This window comes from Petaurus breviceps, unplaced genomic scaffold (assembly GCF_028583685.1).
Source record: "Petaurus breviceps papuanus isolate PSGF00001 unplaced genomic scaffold, PetGlider_PUasm1.0 128, whole genome shotgun sequence".
Classification (NCBI taxonomy): domain Eukaryota; kingdom Metazoa; phylum Chordata; class Mammalia; order Diprotodontia; family Petauridae; genus Petaurus; species Petaurus breviceps.
The window spans coordinates 7,203,977-7,221,667 of NW_027185664.1; the positions used below are offsets into that span (position 1 = coordinate 7,203,977).

At 39.2% G+C, this 17,691-nt stretch overlaps 1 protein-coding gene across 3 annotated transcripts in view; it reads right to left on the reverse strand.

Annotated features, from left to right (window-relative positions):
* Positions 1-17,691, reverse strand: part of LOC138171962 (WD repeat-containing protein 7) — a 492,039-nt gene that overhangs the window by 280,982 nt on the left and 193,366 nt on the right. The window lies entirely within an intron of this gene.

The following is a 17,691-nucleotide window of genomic DNA, read 5'->3' on the forward strand; positions in this document are numbered from 1 at the left end:
TTAATAAATATTTATTGATGGTCAGACCTAACTAGCACTGTGGATACAAAGACAAAATGAAAGTTCCCAAGGAGATGACAATCTATCAGGAAGTACATGTACAAACAGGGAGCATACCAAAAACATACCACTACAACCATTACCACCCCCCAAAAAGAAAACAACAAGTCTGGGAAACAATCTCCTATACATTTAGACAGAGACTAGGGGAAGGTGAGCACAAGGACATTTCTGGCCAAGATGGATGCCTAAATGGAGGCAGTTTGCTTATTAGCTACTCCAAAGAAAAACCTGAAATAAATACCTGATTAAAATAATAATCAAGAAATCAAATGAGAAAATATTCAAGTTTTCCAATGGGTGTAAGCATTTGACTCCTTACAAACTAATTAAGCACTTTTTCCACAACTATTTTATGTCTTTGCTTCTAAAACTCAAAGAGACTTTCTCCCATGATAAAGATATCGGGGCATGAGAATCTTGCTAGCTACATTAACTGGGGTGGGCATAATTGATTCAATTTCCTTTATCATTTCTGAGTCCAGTGGAGCGAGATGAATCCCCATACTTTCAAATGAGTTTCAGGTTTGGAAAAAATATTACCATGCTTCTGTCTTTCTTCCCCCAAAAGTCACAAATTGGCAAAGGGAATAGAGGTAAAATAATATAATACACCAAAGTCATATTCTTGACACAATGTACTAGATAATAAGCTATGCCCATCTCAAGCCACAAGATTTTTAAAATTAATGACAATTCATTAAAAAGTAAGCTCAACAATCAGATTCATAGCTCAATTTAGCAAGTAAAAGCATTAACAAGAAATTTAGTACAAATAAGTGACATTGTGATAAGGCAGCTCCCTTTTCTCTCTCCCTCATCTCAAACCACTCAGCTATCTTCTGCTGCTCTCCTTCTTCACCAGTGCTTCCAATAATGAGGTGGCCCTTCTCCTTGACAAAGCAAAGGCCTTTATGTACATACAAGTGATCCCATTCCATCCCATTTTCTCTAGCACAGTGGCCCCTTTACCATCCTTGTACAGAAAGCCCTTCTCAATCTCTGTTCATTACAATGTCTTCCCTCTGTTGTAGTTTCCAATTTATCTTGTTAGCTTGTTTGTACATAGTTGTTTGAATGCTATTTTCTCTATTAGACCGTGAGTTCCTTGAGAACAAGTACTCTTTTACCAGCACAGTGGCTGACACAATAGTAGATACTTAATAAACGTGCAATGACTAACTGAAAAGTTTAACAGAAAAAGATCTAAAGCTCTTTTAGCAAGTGTTGCTGTTCTTTGTTCTTTATTCTTAAAGAAGAATAATTACATCATGGGGTGATGTAACTGACTTGCACATAAGCTGGATTTAAGTAAGGCAGAGTTGCACAAAATCATCAGCCTTACTCTCTTCCAGAGTAATCAATAAAAGTCAGTAAGACTGGAAAGGCCCAGGATGCAGTGACCAAGGTCATCAGCTTGGTTTCCTGGAATTCTGACCAAGCTCTAAGCACTCCACAGCACCTGCTTAAGTCTCCTTCATGGACCACTGGAACGAACTGTTCTCATCCACCCATCTGGCTGGGGGAAGTCTGCACATGCTTAGGGCAGACATCCCCCTAACTCACTGACAGGTTTGAGGCCTATTAGTTACCATCAACCTGGTTTAGGTCCCTATGACAAGACAGCTTTACCGAGGTGTGATTGCTGTATATGCTGCAGCTTCTTGGGGCCACAAGTGAAAGTTGAATGCCAGGTGAACACTAAAGGTGGATAAGCAGCCTTGAAAAGGGCTCAGCAAACCCTCACAGCAGAGGTGCTAGTGCTCCTTGAACACACCATACACCCCTGAAACAACTAGAGAATTCTAAGAGACTCAAGAAGTTGAAAATTTATTTCAGAATGCATACATATTATATTTCCTGGAACCTATGAGAATAAATGGGACTTATTAGGTATTCCTGGGAGCCAAGGTTACAAATCCAGTCTAATCCCAACTCTACAAATCTCACTACTGGATTAATCAGTTTACCATTTAGTTTCATTAGGATAATACCTATAAAGAAAAAAAGATTTATTTTTCTGACCATTAAAAAGCCCAAAGTTGGGGCGGCTAAGTTAGTGCAATGAATACAGCACCGGCCCTGGAGTCAGGAGGACCTGGGTTCAGATCTGGCCTCAGACACTTAAGACAGAAATTAGCCATGTGACCTTGGGCAACTCACAACCCCAATTGCCCTCCAAAATAAAATAAAATAGCTGGAAAGTACAGATATTTGACTAGCTACCTTTCTTAAAAAAAAAAAAAGCCCAAAGTTGCCCCTTCACTCATTCATCAATATGACCAAGTCCTAACCTCATTTACTTATCTTAAAATGAGGTGGCTGTCAAGGAAGAATGGATCAGGGCAAAACTTTCTATCATGTGATTTCAGTGATTCTGTGGAGATAGATTCAATTTTTCCTGACTGATAATTAGAATTTCACTACTTAAGCTTCATTTCTTTAGTTAAAACTTTAATTCCTAGAAAAATATATTCCTGAGAAGGGTAATAGTTTTAAGATGTTATCAGTCATTTATACTTTACTGTAGAAATTGGTGTCAGATGCTTTCATAAAAGCAAGTTTTTAATCATCAGGCAAGGGATTAAGAATGAAGGGGAAGGAGTTTAGGGGGCGGAGCCAAGATGGCGGAGTAGAAGCACGACCTTCCAGCAGCTCTGACTTCCAACTTCCCCAATCCATGTAAAAAGGGGACTCTAAACAAATTTTGGAGCTGCAGAACCCACAAAATGACACATAGAAGCTAACCTCCTGCTGAGGACAGCCCAGCAGGTCAGCAGGAATCTAGCCCTGTGCTCTGGGAGCAGAGCCCAGCCCCACGCCTAGGCTTTAGCCCCAGGGTGGGCCTGACTAGCAGTCAGCCAGAGGGACTCCAGATCAGCAGCAGCTGTGGCAGTTTCCAGATTTATCAACACATAGATGCGAAGGACAAAGTGAAAGACCCGTGCAGTCTGGACTTTGGGATCAGTAAGTGGGAAGGCGTGACTTATACCCCTGGGGTGAGAAGCCGCTGAGACTGTGGCACCTTCAGCTCCTGGCCTGCAGAGTATAGGGGGACCAAGTACCAGTCTGAGGGGTAATCGCTCTTGCTTTAACCTGCTTGGATCTGGATTGCAGTCTAGGGTGGAGGTCCTGGGGTGTGTGTTCAGCTTGCCAGAGCATGTGGAGACCTCAAAGAGGGCACCCATCTAATACCTCTGGCAGCTGAGAAAACCCCAGCGCTTTGGACGAAAGCTCCCCTGTCTGGTGGCAGAGTCCTACTGTGGCAAAAAGCCCAAGGGTCAAGTGACTGAGGGGCAACATGACCAGACAAAGGAAGTAAAACAAACAGAAGACTCCAATATTAGACTCCTATTTTGGGGACAAAAGGAGCAAAGCATGGAATAGGAGGAAGACAGTGAAGTCAGAACTCCTGCACCAAAAGCTTCAAAGGAAAATATAAGCTGGTTACAGGCAATAGAGGACCTTAAGAAGCAGATAAGAGAAGTGGAGGAAAAATTGAGAAGAGAAATGAGAACAATGCAAGAAAATTATGAAATGAGAGTCAACAGCCTGACTGAGGAAAATAATACCTTAAAAAACAGACTGACTCAAATGGCAAAAGAGGCTCAAAAAGGCAATGAGGAGAAGAATGCCTTAAAAAGCTGAATTTGCCAGATGGAAAAAGAATCTCAAAAGCTCAATGAGGAGAATCATTGCTCCAGAATTAGACTGGAGCAAATGGAAGCTAATGACTTTATGAGAAATCAAGACGCTGTTAAACAGATCCAAAAAAATGAAAGAACAGAAGGCAATGTGAAATATCTCATGGGAAAAACCACTGACCTTGCAAAATAGATCCAGGAGAGATAATGTGAAAATTATTGGACTACCTGAAAGCCATGACCAAAGTAAGAACCTAGAAATCATCCTCCACGAAGTTCTCAAAGAAAACTGCCCTGATGTTCTAGTGCCAGAGGGCAAAATAGAGGTTGAAAGAATCCACCAATCACCTCCTGAAAAAGATCCCAAAAAGAAAACTCCTAGGAATATTATAGCCAGGTTCTGGAATTCCCAGATCAAGGAGAGAATATTACAAGCAGCCAGGAAGAAACACTTTGAATATGGTGGAAACACAATCAGGATAACCCAGAATCTGGCAGCTTCTACACTGAGGGATTGAAAGACTTGTAATATGATATTCCAGAGGTCAAAGGAGCTGGGATTAAAACCAAGAGTCACCTACCCAGCAAAACTGAGTATCATGTTTCAGTGGAAAATATGGTCATTGAGTGGAATAGAGGACTTTCAAGAATTCTTGATGAAAAAACCAGAGTTGAATAGAAAATCTGACATTCAGATATAAGAAGCAAGAGAAGGTAAAAGGGGAAAAGAAATCATAAGGAATTTACCAAAGTTGCACTATTAACATTCCTACATGGAAAAACAATAATTGTAACTTATGAAACTTTTCTCAGTAGTTGAAGGGATTAGAAATATATATGTCTATACATGAGGGTATATAGGCATATGAATACATATGTGAATGTGTATATATATGTTTACAGGTATACGTAGAGGGCACAGGACCATTTTAACAGGAAGGCATGATACTTAAAAGGTGAAATTAAGAGGTGAGAGGAATATAATGAGAGGAGATGGGGAGAGACAGATTGGGGTAAACTATCTCATACAGAAGAGGCAAGGGAAAAGGGTTACAATGGAGGGGAAGAACAGGAAGGCAAAAGGGAATGGGTCAACCTTATTCCCATTGAATCTGCCTTGAGGAGGGAATGAAATACACATTAAATAAGGTATCTCACCCTCCAGGAGAATAGGGGGGGAAGGTGATGAGAGGGGGGGATGATGGAAGGGAGGGCAGGCTGGGGGGGAGGGAAGTTGGAAGCACCCACTTTTGAAAAGGGATGGGATCAAAGTAGAGAACAGAACAAGTGGAAGGTGGGATAGGAGGGAGGGAAATAGAGTCAGTCTTTTACAATATATCTACTATGTTATTGTTTTGCATTAGCCGCACATGTACAACCTATACTGAACTGCTTATCTTCCCAGTAAGGGTGGGTGACAAGGAAGGAAGGGAATGAATCTGGAATTGAAAGTTTTAAAATCAAATATTCAAATATATATATATACATGTGTGTGTATACATATATAATATTATTAATACCATCTTACATGTAATTGGGAAATAAGACATACAGGCACTGAGGCATAGAGATCCACTGGAAAAGTCAAAAGGGGATTTGGGAGAAAATATGGGAGAGAGCAGATTGGAGGAGGGGATATCCTGTGGGACTGTTATTTTGGGGCAGCGGGTAGGGGAAAAATGGAGAGAAATTCTGTAACTCAAAATCTGGCAGAAACGAATGATGTAATTCAGAAGTTAATAAAGCATTAAAAAAAAAAAAAGAAAAAAAGTTTAGTTTTATTGTTCCTTCAAAAGTCTTTTCATTTGTCTTTTAACTATTTTTCTTCTCTTTTTGAAGATTTTTCCTTTTATGCTTATTTTGGACTAATTCCTTTATTTACTTGTTTTTAAAAATTGTATGCTTGATTCATTAAAATTATCTCTATTTGGTTGAAAAAAAAAAAGAATGAAGGGGAAGAGGGACGGCTAGGTGGTGCAGTGAATAGAGCACCGGCCCTGGAGTCAGGAGGGCCTGGGTTCAGATCCGGCCTCAGACACTTAACACAAAAACTAGCCATGTGACCCTGGGCAAGTCACTTAATCCGAATTGCCCTCCAAAAAGCAAAAAAAAAATAAAAAAAAAAAGAATGCAGGGGAGGGAAGAAACAAGCATTTATTAAGAACTTACTATGTGCCAGTGACTGGGCTGAATGCCTTACAAATATCTTACTTGACAATTTGATAAGGCAGAGGTACCTAAGAGTGACAGAAAAACTACCATGGGGATAAACAAGCACAAGAGGACTACTCAAGGTGAGCTTTGTCTAAATCAAACTTTTACCTAAACCTATCACTAATTACTGCAAATTAGTGGATCCAGTTGACTTTAACTTTTATTTTACTTAGCCATTAATTAACAGGTGCCTACTGTATTCCAGGCACTGTGCTAAGCACTGGCAATACAAAGAGAAAGGCAAAAGAAGGTCCCTGCCCTCAAGGAGCTGATGATCAAATGGGAGAGACCACAATGAAAACAAAGATGTACAAACAAGCTATGTAGTAATTAAAACGCGGAAGGTAATAGAATGATGATGGCTTGGGAAAGGCTTCTTGTAAAAGATGAGCTTTTGGTTGGGACTTGAAGGAAGTCAGAGTAGACAGGAAGTAAAAGGAAGGGCATTCCAGGTATCTGGAACAGCCAGAGTAAATGCCTGGAGTTGGATGGAATATTTCGTTCAGGTGGGGCAGAGTGTAGACAAGATGTTAAGAAAATTGGAAAGGGAGGCAGGTTAAGAGGGTCAGTGTTTCCTGACATATCAACTGGCCAATAAAAAAAAAATCACTTCAGAAAAGTGTCTCTGAACACCAAACAGGATTTTGTATTTGATCTTGGAATAGGAAGCTATTGGAGTTTTAGTAGGTGAGTGTACTTTAGGATCACAGGGTTCTTAAAGTTTGATTTAATTTAACCCTTTTCTCAGCACTTGGGGTTATAAAGTCACTAAAGTCGCTATGAATTACTAGGACTTACCAATACTCCATCCTAAATATAAAGAAAAGGGTATGTCTCTGATTGCAAATTACACATACTCCATTTTGAGTCTAAACAAATCATACAAAAGGATGAAAATCCCAAAGGGGATTTTTCTAAATTCCCATCCAAAAACTTCCTTAATTTGTGCATAAGTAGGGAAGGAATGGAAGGTACAAATAAGCCCACAATCACTAAAGCTTTTGTCTTGGAACTTGAAAATGCTATGTCTTAAATGCAACTTTCTTGCTGGCCTACCTACAATTTAATTTCTGTTTGGTTCTCAAAGGCTTTCACTTCACATATTAATAGATTCATATTGTTAGAGATGGAAGGCATAAACATATGCCCCATCATTCACATCATTCTTGCAAAAATGACAAAGTGGGGAGGGAAAAGAAGGGAAAGTATATAGCTCACATTCAGTGTCATGTACTGTGTTAAGTACTGTTACAAATATTATCTCATTTAATCATCATAACAACCCAGGGATGTAGGTAATATTATAATGCCCATTTTACAGTTGAGGGAACTAAGGCAAAGAGAAGTTAAATAATTGGCTTATGGTCTCTCAGATAGTAAGTATCTGAGGCCACATTTGAACTTAAGTCTTCCTGAATCCAGTTCCAGAGCTTTACTCACTTTGCCACCAGCTGCAACAATAACAACAGCAATGAAAGGCATGAACTGTAGCCAGTGATTATTATAGGTGATGATTACAGTGACTATTCACACAACCATTCTTCTAGTCTCCTAGTTTGATAAACTCAGCACTATCCTCAGCACCTCACTTTCCTTCACACTTATGTATCTCATCACTTGCCAAATCTTACCCTTTTTACCTCTCTAACATCTCTTACATCCATCCCCTTCTCTTCATTTACAGAGTTACCACCTTAGTTTAGGTCAGGGATAGGGAACCTAGAGCCTCGGGGTCACCTTGATGTGACCCTCTAGGTCCTCAAGTGCAACCCTTTGACTGAATCCAAACTTCACAGAACAAATCCCCTTAAATAAAAAGAATATGCTCTGTAGGGGCATAGTGTAGGGGCACAGTGAATAGAGCACCAGCCATGGAGTCAGAAGGACCTGAGTTCAATTCCAGCTTCAGACACTTAATACTTCCTAGCTCTGTGACCTTGGGCATTTAACCCCAATTTAACATTTAACATTTAACCCCAATTGCCCTGCCCTCCCGCCCCCAAAAAGAAAAAAAAAAATCTGTTCTGTAAAACTTTGAATCAGTCAAAAGGCTGCACCCAAGGACCTACAAAGGCCATATGTGGTCTCAAGGCTGCAGGTTTTCTCCACCCCTGGTTAAGGTTTTCATTACTCCTCATCTGGACTACTGCAATGGCCTTCTGATTGGTCTCACCTACTCAACTCTTTCCCTATTCCTACTCTGAATTATACAGCTATTATAGTAATTTTAATTGAGTATGAAACTGGTTGTGTCACTTATCTTCTCAAAAAAGGATGGGAAGAAGGGAAGCAAAGGAGGGGAAAAAGGAGGAAGGAAGGGCCCTTATTATATATACATCAAGCTGTGCTGGGAATACAAGGATATGCAAATAGAAACACAAAGCTTACATTGTAATGAGGGAAGAAAACACACAAAAAAGAAAACACTGGGGCCAGAGAAGAAGGGAGGCATTTGTCTAAGGCACATGGTTTTAAAGTCTAGAAGTGAGGATCAGAGCCAAAAGGATAATGAATGCTGGCTAGCTTAGGCCTCTCCACAAAATTTAAGTTCCAGGAGAAACTCACCACTGGGAAAAGGGGACTGGAAGAAGGACATTCCAGGGTAAGAAAGCTACAAGGATAGTTGGATAATCCAGAGGAAGAAGACCTGTCCCAAGGGGAGGCCAGGTGGCTCAGCGAGTAAGAGCACTGGCTCCAGTGTCAGGATGACCTGGAGATCAAATGCCGGGCTCAGACATTTAGCACCACACCCAGAAATAACTGGCCATGTAACCTTGAGCAAGTTACTTAACCCTGACTGCTTTGAAAAAAAAAAAAAGACCTGCCCCAGGTCTTTAGGAAAGTTCCAGGGAAATTGAAGAATGGCTTTGAAGTCTTGAAGTCAGGAACAGAGTCCATTTCTCCACTCTATGGTCCAAGCAAATTGACTGTCTTTCTGTTCCCAACCATAGCATTCCATCTCCCATCACCCCCTAACCTAGAATACACTCTCTCCTTACCTCAGGTTCAGAGATTACACTTCTTCCTTCAAATTTCAACTTAAGTACCAACTTCTACATGAACTTTTTCCTGATTCACCTAACTCCTATTATCCTTCCTATCTTCTATTTAACTACGGAGCATTTATTTTGTTTGTATATATAATTAATATCCTGTGACATATGTAAATATATACTTCCCCAATCTAATGTAAGTTTCTTGAGAATAGGTATTTGTATATCTAATACATAACACAGTGTCTGGCCCATAGTAGGTCCTTAATACTTATTGTTGATTGATTTTTCATCTGAAGTCACAGAAGCTTGTGACTATGAAGCAAAGTTACAAACAACTGTCTGAAAAGAATGACTGTAAATCAAATAACAGTATGTATGTACATAGTAAGCATGCAAGGAAAAATGATTAAATATGAATGTCATCACTTAAAGATTCTTTTCATATAACATAAACTAGCAGCATTTTCAAAAACTAAAGACAACTATAAATGTAACTTTCCCTCACATCCCAAACAAAAGAAAATATAAGTTCAAAGCCTTGTGATGTTGAATGAAATTTTCTAGAAAATGAAATTCAAACATCTGGTTCTTGTTTCATTTCAACTCTGCTTTACAACTTTGTCTCACAATGTGGTTCAAGAGTTAACATGAAGAATACAAAATTTACTCAATATATGTATATATATATATATATATATACACACACACACACATATATATATACATATGTATATACATATCCTGTAATATATATACTCTTTGTATTTTTAAAAGAAAACAAAATGCAAAGTTTCTGTCCGCTATATATTCTACTACAATTAACCAAAGGCCTCATTATCAGAGGAGGAAAAAACCATCTCCAAATCTAAATAATAAAGTATTTGTAACTCCTAAACTTGAGGCCCTAAATTGAGGATCTGAAAGGATAAAATGAAAGGTAATGAGAAGAAACTAGAATAGTGCACAAAAGTAAATCAATAACAATTGCCAGCACGATTTCACAAAACAGGTTAGTAACAAAGTAGTGGTGATCTTTTAAGTAAATGTTCTACTATGCACATTTTTTTAAATTAAATTTTATGTTTATTTTTAGTTTACATCTTTCATATGCACAAGATTTTGAGTTAGAAATTTTCTCTCCCTCTTTCCCCTACCCACCACCCCAAAACAGTGATCCCACTGAATATCCCCTCCCCCAATCTGTTCTCTCCTATATCTGCCTGTATTCCCCCTCCGACTTTCCAGTAAGGCACAGTGGATCTCTATACTCCAGTGCCTATATATCTTATTTCTCAGTTGCATGCAAAATAATAATAATAATTGTATATATATTCAAACATTTTATTTTAAACTTTGGATTCTAGATTCTTTTCCTTCCTCCCTTGTAACCCACCGTTACTGGGAAGATAAGCAATTCAATACAGGTTGTACATGGGTAGCTATGCAAAACATTTCCCATAGTGGATATATTGTGAAAGACTGACTATATTTCCCTCCATCCTATCCCACCCCCCACTTGTTCTATTCTCCACTTTGATCCTATCCCTTTTCAAACATGGGTGCTTCCAACTTATCTCCGCCCCCCCCAGCCTGCCCTCCCTTCCATCATCCCCCTTCTCATTGCCTTCCCCCCTACTCTCTTGTAGGGTGAGATAACCTTTTTAGTGTGTTTGTCATTCCATCCCTGAGCCAAATTCATTGAGAATAAGGTTGACTCATTCCCTTTTGCCTTCCTGTTCTTCCTCTCCATTGTAACTATTTTCCTTTGCCTCTTCTATATGAGATAATTTACCCCATTCTATCTCTCCCCATCTCCTCTCATTATATTCCTCTCTCACCTCTCAATTTCACCTTTTAAGTATCATCCCTTCCTGTTCAATTGGTCCTGTGCCCTCTGTCTATGTATACCTGTACACATACACACACACTCACGTATGTATTCATATGCCCATATACCCTCCTATATAGACATATATGTATGTATACATATACATGTATGTATATACACATTTCTATTCCTTTCAACTATTCTGAAAAAAGTTTCCTAAGTTACCATTATCATTTTTCCATGTAGGAATATGAATAGTTCACCTTTGATAAGTTCCTTATGATTTCTTTTCCCTGTTTACCTTCTCATGCTTCTCTTGCTTCTTGTATCTGAATGTCAAATTTTCTATTCAACTCTGGTTTTTTCATCTTGAAAGTACTCTATTACAGTGAATGACCATATTTTCCCCTGAAACATGATATTCACTTTTGCTGGGTAGGTGATCCTAGGTTTTAATCCCAGCTCCTTTGACCTCCAAAATATCATAATCCAAGCCTTTTGATCCCTCAGTATAGAAGCTGCCAGATCCTGTGTTATCTTGCTTGTGTTTCCACAAAATTCAAATTGTTTTCTCCTGGCTGTTTGTAATATTTTCTCCTTGATCTGGGAATTCTGGAACCTGGCTATAATATTCCTAGGAGTTTTCTTTTGGGGATCTTTTTCAGGAGGTGATCAGTGGATTCTTTCAACCTCTATTTTGCCCTCTGCTTCTAAAACATCAAGGTAACTTTCCTTGAGAATTTCTTGAAGCATGATTTCTAGGTTCTTACTTTGATCATGGCTTTCAGGTAGTCCAATAATTTCTAAATTATCTCTCCTGCATCTATTTTCCAGGTCAGTGGTTTTTCCAATTTCACATTGCCTTCCATTTTTTCATCTGTTTGGATCTGTTTAATAGTATCTTGATTTCTCATAAAGTCACTAGCTTCCATTTGTTCCAATCTAATTCTGAAGGAATGATGCTCTTCAGTGAGTTTTCAAGATTCTTTTTCCATCTGGCAAATTCGGCTTTTTAAGGCATTCTTCTCCTCATTGGCTTTTTGAGCCTCTTTTGCCACTTGAGTTAGTCTATTTTTAAGGTATTATTTTCTTCAGTCAGGTTGCTGACTCTCATTTCATAATTTTCTTACATCATTCTCTTTTCTCTTCCCAAATTTTCCTCCCCTTCTCTTATTTGGTTCCCAAAATCCTTCTTAAGCTCCTCTATGGCCTGTAACCAGCTTGTATTTTTTGGAAGCTTTTGGTGCAAGAGTTCTGACTTCACTATCTTCCTCCTGTTCCATGTTTTGATCATTTTGGCCCCATAATAGAAGTGTAAAATCGGATTGCTGTGCTTGCTTTTCTTCCTTTGCTTGCTCATGTTGCCACTCAATTACTTGACTTTTGAGCTTTTTGCCACAGGAGATCTCTGCTACCAGAGAGGGCAGCTTTGTCCCAATTGCTGGGGTTTTCTCAGCTGCTGGAGCTATTAGTTGACTGTCCTCTCTGAAGCCTCCACGAGCTCTGGCAAAGTGTTCACACATCCCAGGACCTCCCCCCTAAACAGTGATCTAGGTCCAAGCAGGTTAACTGCAAGAGCAATTACCCCTCAGATTGGTTGCTTGGTCCCCCTACAATATGCAGGCCAGAAGCTCAGAAGCAGCCACATGGCGGTGGCTGCACAGTCGCCACACCTCAGCTGCTTCTCCTTTGAGGGGTCAAAGGCCGGACCACACTCCCGGACTCACGGTTCCCAAAGTCCACACTGTACTGACCTCTAACTTTGTCCTTAGCATCTATGAGTTGATAATTCTAGAAAGAGCAACAGCTGCTGTTGATCTGAAGTCCCTCCAGCTGGCAGCTGGTTGTGGCTGCCCTGAGGCTAAAACTGTGGGCTCATGCGGGGTTGCATTCAGCTCCCAGAGCATTCTGCTGACCCCATCCTGCCAGCCTGCCAGGCTGTCTTCAGTGGGAGGTTAGATTCTCCCTATCATTTTGTGGGTTCTGTAGCTCCAAGTTTGTTTAGAGTAACTTTTTACATGAATTGGAGAGGTGGAAATGGGAGTGGTATGGAAGTCCTGTTTCTACTCCGCCATCTTGACTCCGTCCCCTATGCACATTTTTTAAGGTTTATGTTTTTATAAGATAAACAGGCTATCAAAATGATTTCACACAATCTTCTTTTACCAAGACACAATTGCCAGAATGTTTCCTAAATAATCTGCAGGTTTAACTGACCAATTTATACTACAAATATTCAAGTAATCAGACATATAATGCAAATTATCAGGGCCAGTACTCATGCACTGACAGAGCAGCAGACTAATTTGTATGACCTGAAGCACACCAAAAGGCCTGCTCTGAAATATTTGTTCACTGGCTAGAGGCAAATGTTACTAAAATGAAAACTACTGTTTAAATTTTTTTTAAATATGAAACAATTGATGTAATAATAAATTTATTAAAAGTGCTTTAAATTTCATCTTTAAATTCAATGTTGTTCCACCTTTCCCCCACTGGAAGCTCCAGAATCTTTGCCCCTGTTTCCAGTGGAAGTTAATCTACTTATTTTTTGGAACTAAGGTTGAGCTGTCCTGATTGGTGACTGAGTGAATGCAAACTCACCTACCCCACTATAACTAGTACACTAGGCCCAGATGTTAAGCCATCCATCACATCACATCACATTTGGTCATCTACTTAGACAAAGTTAGTTCATCTTGCGATGTACTTTGTTGCCACACAATAATAACCCCTTCTCTCACTGCTACATCTTCTTCTGGATACAGTACCAAAATAAATAGCTCCATTGCTAATGGGAAAGAATACATAGGAAAGGAGCATGTAAACTTGTAGTTCTTTGGATTACGTCACCAACCTTGTGAACCCCCAGACCGAAACTTATTTCACTGACCACCATTCCTCTATAAGAATATAACCTTCACCACATGAGGATTGTTAATATCTCTTAACCTTGGAAATCTGATAGGAATAAAGGAGAGGCAACTTTAGATGGAGTAAATGTTCAACAACAAAGGACCTATTTCTGGAAGTAAAGGGGAAGGATTACTGACAAGAAATCAAATAAGAAAAGATAGAAATTGGGTTCAAAATTAAAAAAAAAACTCTCAAGTAAGGATTCAATAAAACTAACAAGTAGAAAAATTAAATTAACAAATGCCACTCTAAAAGAAAAGGTTATTTAAAGAAGAGACTGAAAGACTTGGAATGCCATGATACCATGGTATAATTGAAATTAATTGAATAAAGTAGAAAAACGAGCCACCAGCCTGAGGGACTTCAGCTCAGCGGCAGCTGTGGCCATTTCCAGAATTATCAACACGTAGATGCAAAGGACAAAGTGAGAGGTCAGTGCAGCCTGGACTTTGGGACTCAGTAAGGGGGAGTGTATGGCTTTTGCCCCCAGGGCGAGATGCTGCTGAGATGCCCAGCACAGCCAGCCAGCCAGTGCCACATGGCACCTTCAGCTCCAGGCCTGCAGAGTGTAGAGGAACCAAGCGACCAGTCTGAGGGGTAATCGCTCTTGCTTTAACCTGCTTGGATCTGGATTGCGGTCTAGGGTGGAGGTCCTGGGGTGTGTGTCCACCTTGCCAGAGCATGTAGAAGCCTCAGAGAGGGCACCCATCTAATACCTCCGGCAACTGAAAAACCCCAGCGTTTGGGACGAAAGCTCCCCTGTCTAGTGGCAGAGTCCTCCTGTGGCAAAAAGCCCAGGGGTTAAGTGACTGAGGGGCAACATGACCAGGCAAAGGAAACAAAGCAGACGGAAGATTCCAACATTACACTCCTATTTTGGGGGACAAAAAGGAGCAAAGCATGGAACAGGAGGAAGACAGTGAAGTCAGAACTCCTGCACCAAAGCTTCAAAGGAAAATACCATCTGGTTACAGGCCATAGAGGGCCTTAAGAAGCAGATAAGAGAAGTGGAGGAAAAATTGGGAAGAGGAATGAGAACAATGCAAGAAAATTATGAAATGAGAGTCAACACCCTGACTGAGGAAAATAACACCTTAAAAAATAGACTAACTCAAACGGCAAAGGAGACTCAAAAAGGCAATGAGGAGAAGAATGCCTTAAAAAAGCCTTAAAAAGCAGATGGAAAAAGAATCTCAAAAGCTCACTGAGGAGAATCATTGCTTCAGAATTAGATTGGAGCAAATGAAAGCTAATGACTTTATGAGAAATCAACATGCTGTTAAACAGATCCAAACAAATGAAAGAATAGAAGGCAATGTGAAATATCTCATGGGAAAAACCACTGACCTGGAAAATAGAGAGAGCGAGAAGAGAGAATTTAAAAATTATTAGACTACCTGAAAGCCATGATCAAAGTAAGAACCTAGAAATCATCCTCCACGAAGTTCTCAAAGAAAACTGCCCTGATGTTTTAGTGCCAGAGGGCAAAATAGAGGTTGAAAGAATACATTGATCACCTCCTGAAAAAGATCCCAAAAAGAAAACTCCTAGGAATATTATAGCCAGGTTCCAGAATTCCCAGGTTAAGGAGAGAATATTACAAGCAGCCTGGAAGAAACAAATTGAATATTGTAGAAACACAATCAGGATAACCCAGCATCTGCCACCTTCTACACTGAGTGATTGAAGGGCTTGGAATATGATATTTCGGAGATCAAAGGAGGTGGGATTAAAACCAAGAATCACCTACCCAGCAAAACAGGGTATCGTGTTTCAGGGGAAAATATGGTCATTCAGTGGAATAGAGAACGTTCAAGCATTCTTGATGAAAAAACCAGAGTTGAATAGAAAATTTGACATTCAGATACAAGAAGCACGAGAGGCATGAGAAGGTAGAGAGGGAAAAGAAATCATAAGGAACTTATCAAAGTTGAACTATTAACATTTCTACATGGAAAAAGAATAATTGTAACTTATGAAACTTTTCTCAGTAGTTGAAGGGAATAGAAATATATATGTCTATATATGAGGGTATATGGGCATATGAATACATATGTGAATGTATATATGTTTACAGGTATACATAGATAGAGGGCACAGGACCAATTTAACAGGAAGGAATGATACTTAAGAGGTAAAATTAAGAGGTTAGAGAGGAAGATAATGAGAGGAGATGGGGAGAGACAGAATGGGGTAAACTATCTCATATAGAAGAGGCAAGGGATAATGGTTACAATGGAGGGGAAGAATAGGAAGGCAAAATGGAATGGATAATTGAATTTGGCTTGGGGACGGAATGGAATACACACTAAATAGGGTATCTCACCCTACAGGAGAGTAGGGGGAAAGGGATGAAAGAGGGGATGATAGAAAGGAGGACAGGCTGGGGGGAGAGGAGTTGGAGGCATCCACTTTTGAAAAGGGATGGGATCAAAGTAGAGAATAGAACAAGTGGGAGGTGGGATGGGACGGAGGGAAATATAGTCAGTCTTTTACAATATATCTACTATGTTATTGTTTTGCTTTAGCCACACATGTACAACCTATACCGAACTGCTTATCTTACCAGTAAGGGTGGGTGACAAGGGAGGAAGGGAATGAATCTGGAATTCAAAGTTTTAAAATCAAATGTTTAAATACATACATATATATATATATATATATATATACTATTATTAATACTATTTTACATGTTATTGGGAAATAAGGTATACAGGCACTGGGGCACAGAGATCCACCATGCCCTACTGGAAAAGTTGAAAGACGTATGGGAGAAAATATGGGAGAGAGCAGATTGGAGGAGGGGATATCCTGTGGGACTGATATTTTGGGGTGGTGGGTAGGGGAAAAATGGGGAGAACATTTGTAACTCAAAATCTGGTGGAAACGAATGATGTTAATCAGAAAAAAAATTTTTAAAAAAGAAATAAGAAAGGAAATGAGAATAAAATGGCTCGATGTTTACTGAAAGATCAAAGAATGATAGCTAAATAAAATGTTGCTTTCCATCCCAGAAAAAAAAAAAGTGGAAAAACAACATGACTGGAAGAATATATGAGACTTCTACAAACCAAAGACATTGCATTTAAAGCTAGGCTATAAGGAGATAACTAAAGAATTCTAGGTATTCCAGGATAACAATGGAAAAGTCAGAAAGCTATACTTAAGAAAAGGAAAATTTTCTTAAGAAACATTAAAAGAAAGCAGTAAAGAATAATGTGAAGAAAACCTATAGAACAGTGATGGACAGAGGCTCAAAGTTTAATTTATTTAAAAGTTGTTTTACAGTTGAGAAATGATAAAGGGTTAAAGTGTGCTATCTCTGTTTATGGAGAGAAGATAGACATGAGAGATATTGAGTGGCCATAATTTTTTTGACAACTGGATTTGCATATTGACAAGGAAGAGTCGAAGAAGAATCTAAGATTATAATGCTCAGTGACTGGGAACACAGCAGTGGCCTCAATAAAAATGAAGAAGTTGGAAAGAGGCAGGTGGAGGGGAAGAATTAATTTCTGTTTCGTGTCATCAAGGTTGAAATGTGTACAGGAAATTCAGTTCAGAAGATTAAATTGATTTTGTATAAATTTTTACTGATCCTGTTTACAATTTTTAAAAAATAAAAAATAAAGTTGTGATAAAATGTGAGAATCACAATGTTAAAAATTAAATATTGCAAGGAGTCAAGGAAAAAGCCTTTTACATGTAAAATAAATCAATCAGAAGAGAGCAAGCCTACTTTTCATTTCAACTGAAAATTAGAACAATATTCCAAAAAGCAAAGAATTCAGTTGATACCTCAGAATGATATTTTGTAGAAGTAAAATGAACCACCAATGAAAATAATCGTACTTTTTGGGCGGTTAGGTGGTGCAGTAAATAGAGTGCTGGCCCTGAAGTCAGGAGGACCTGAGTTCAAATTCGACCTCAGACTCCTAACACTTACTAGCTGTGTGATCTTGGGCAAGTCACTTAATCCCAACTGCCCTGCCTTACACCCTCCAAAAAAGCAAAGAAGAAGAAGAAGAAAATA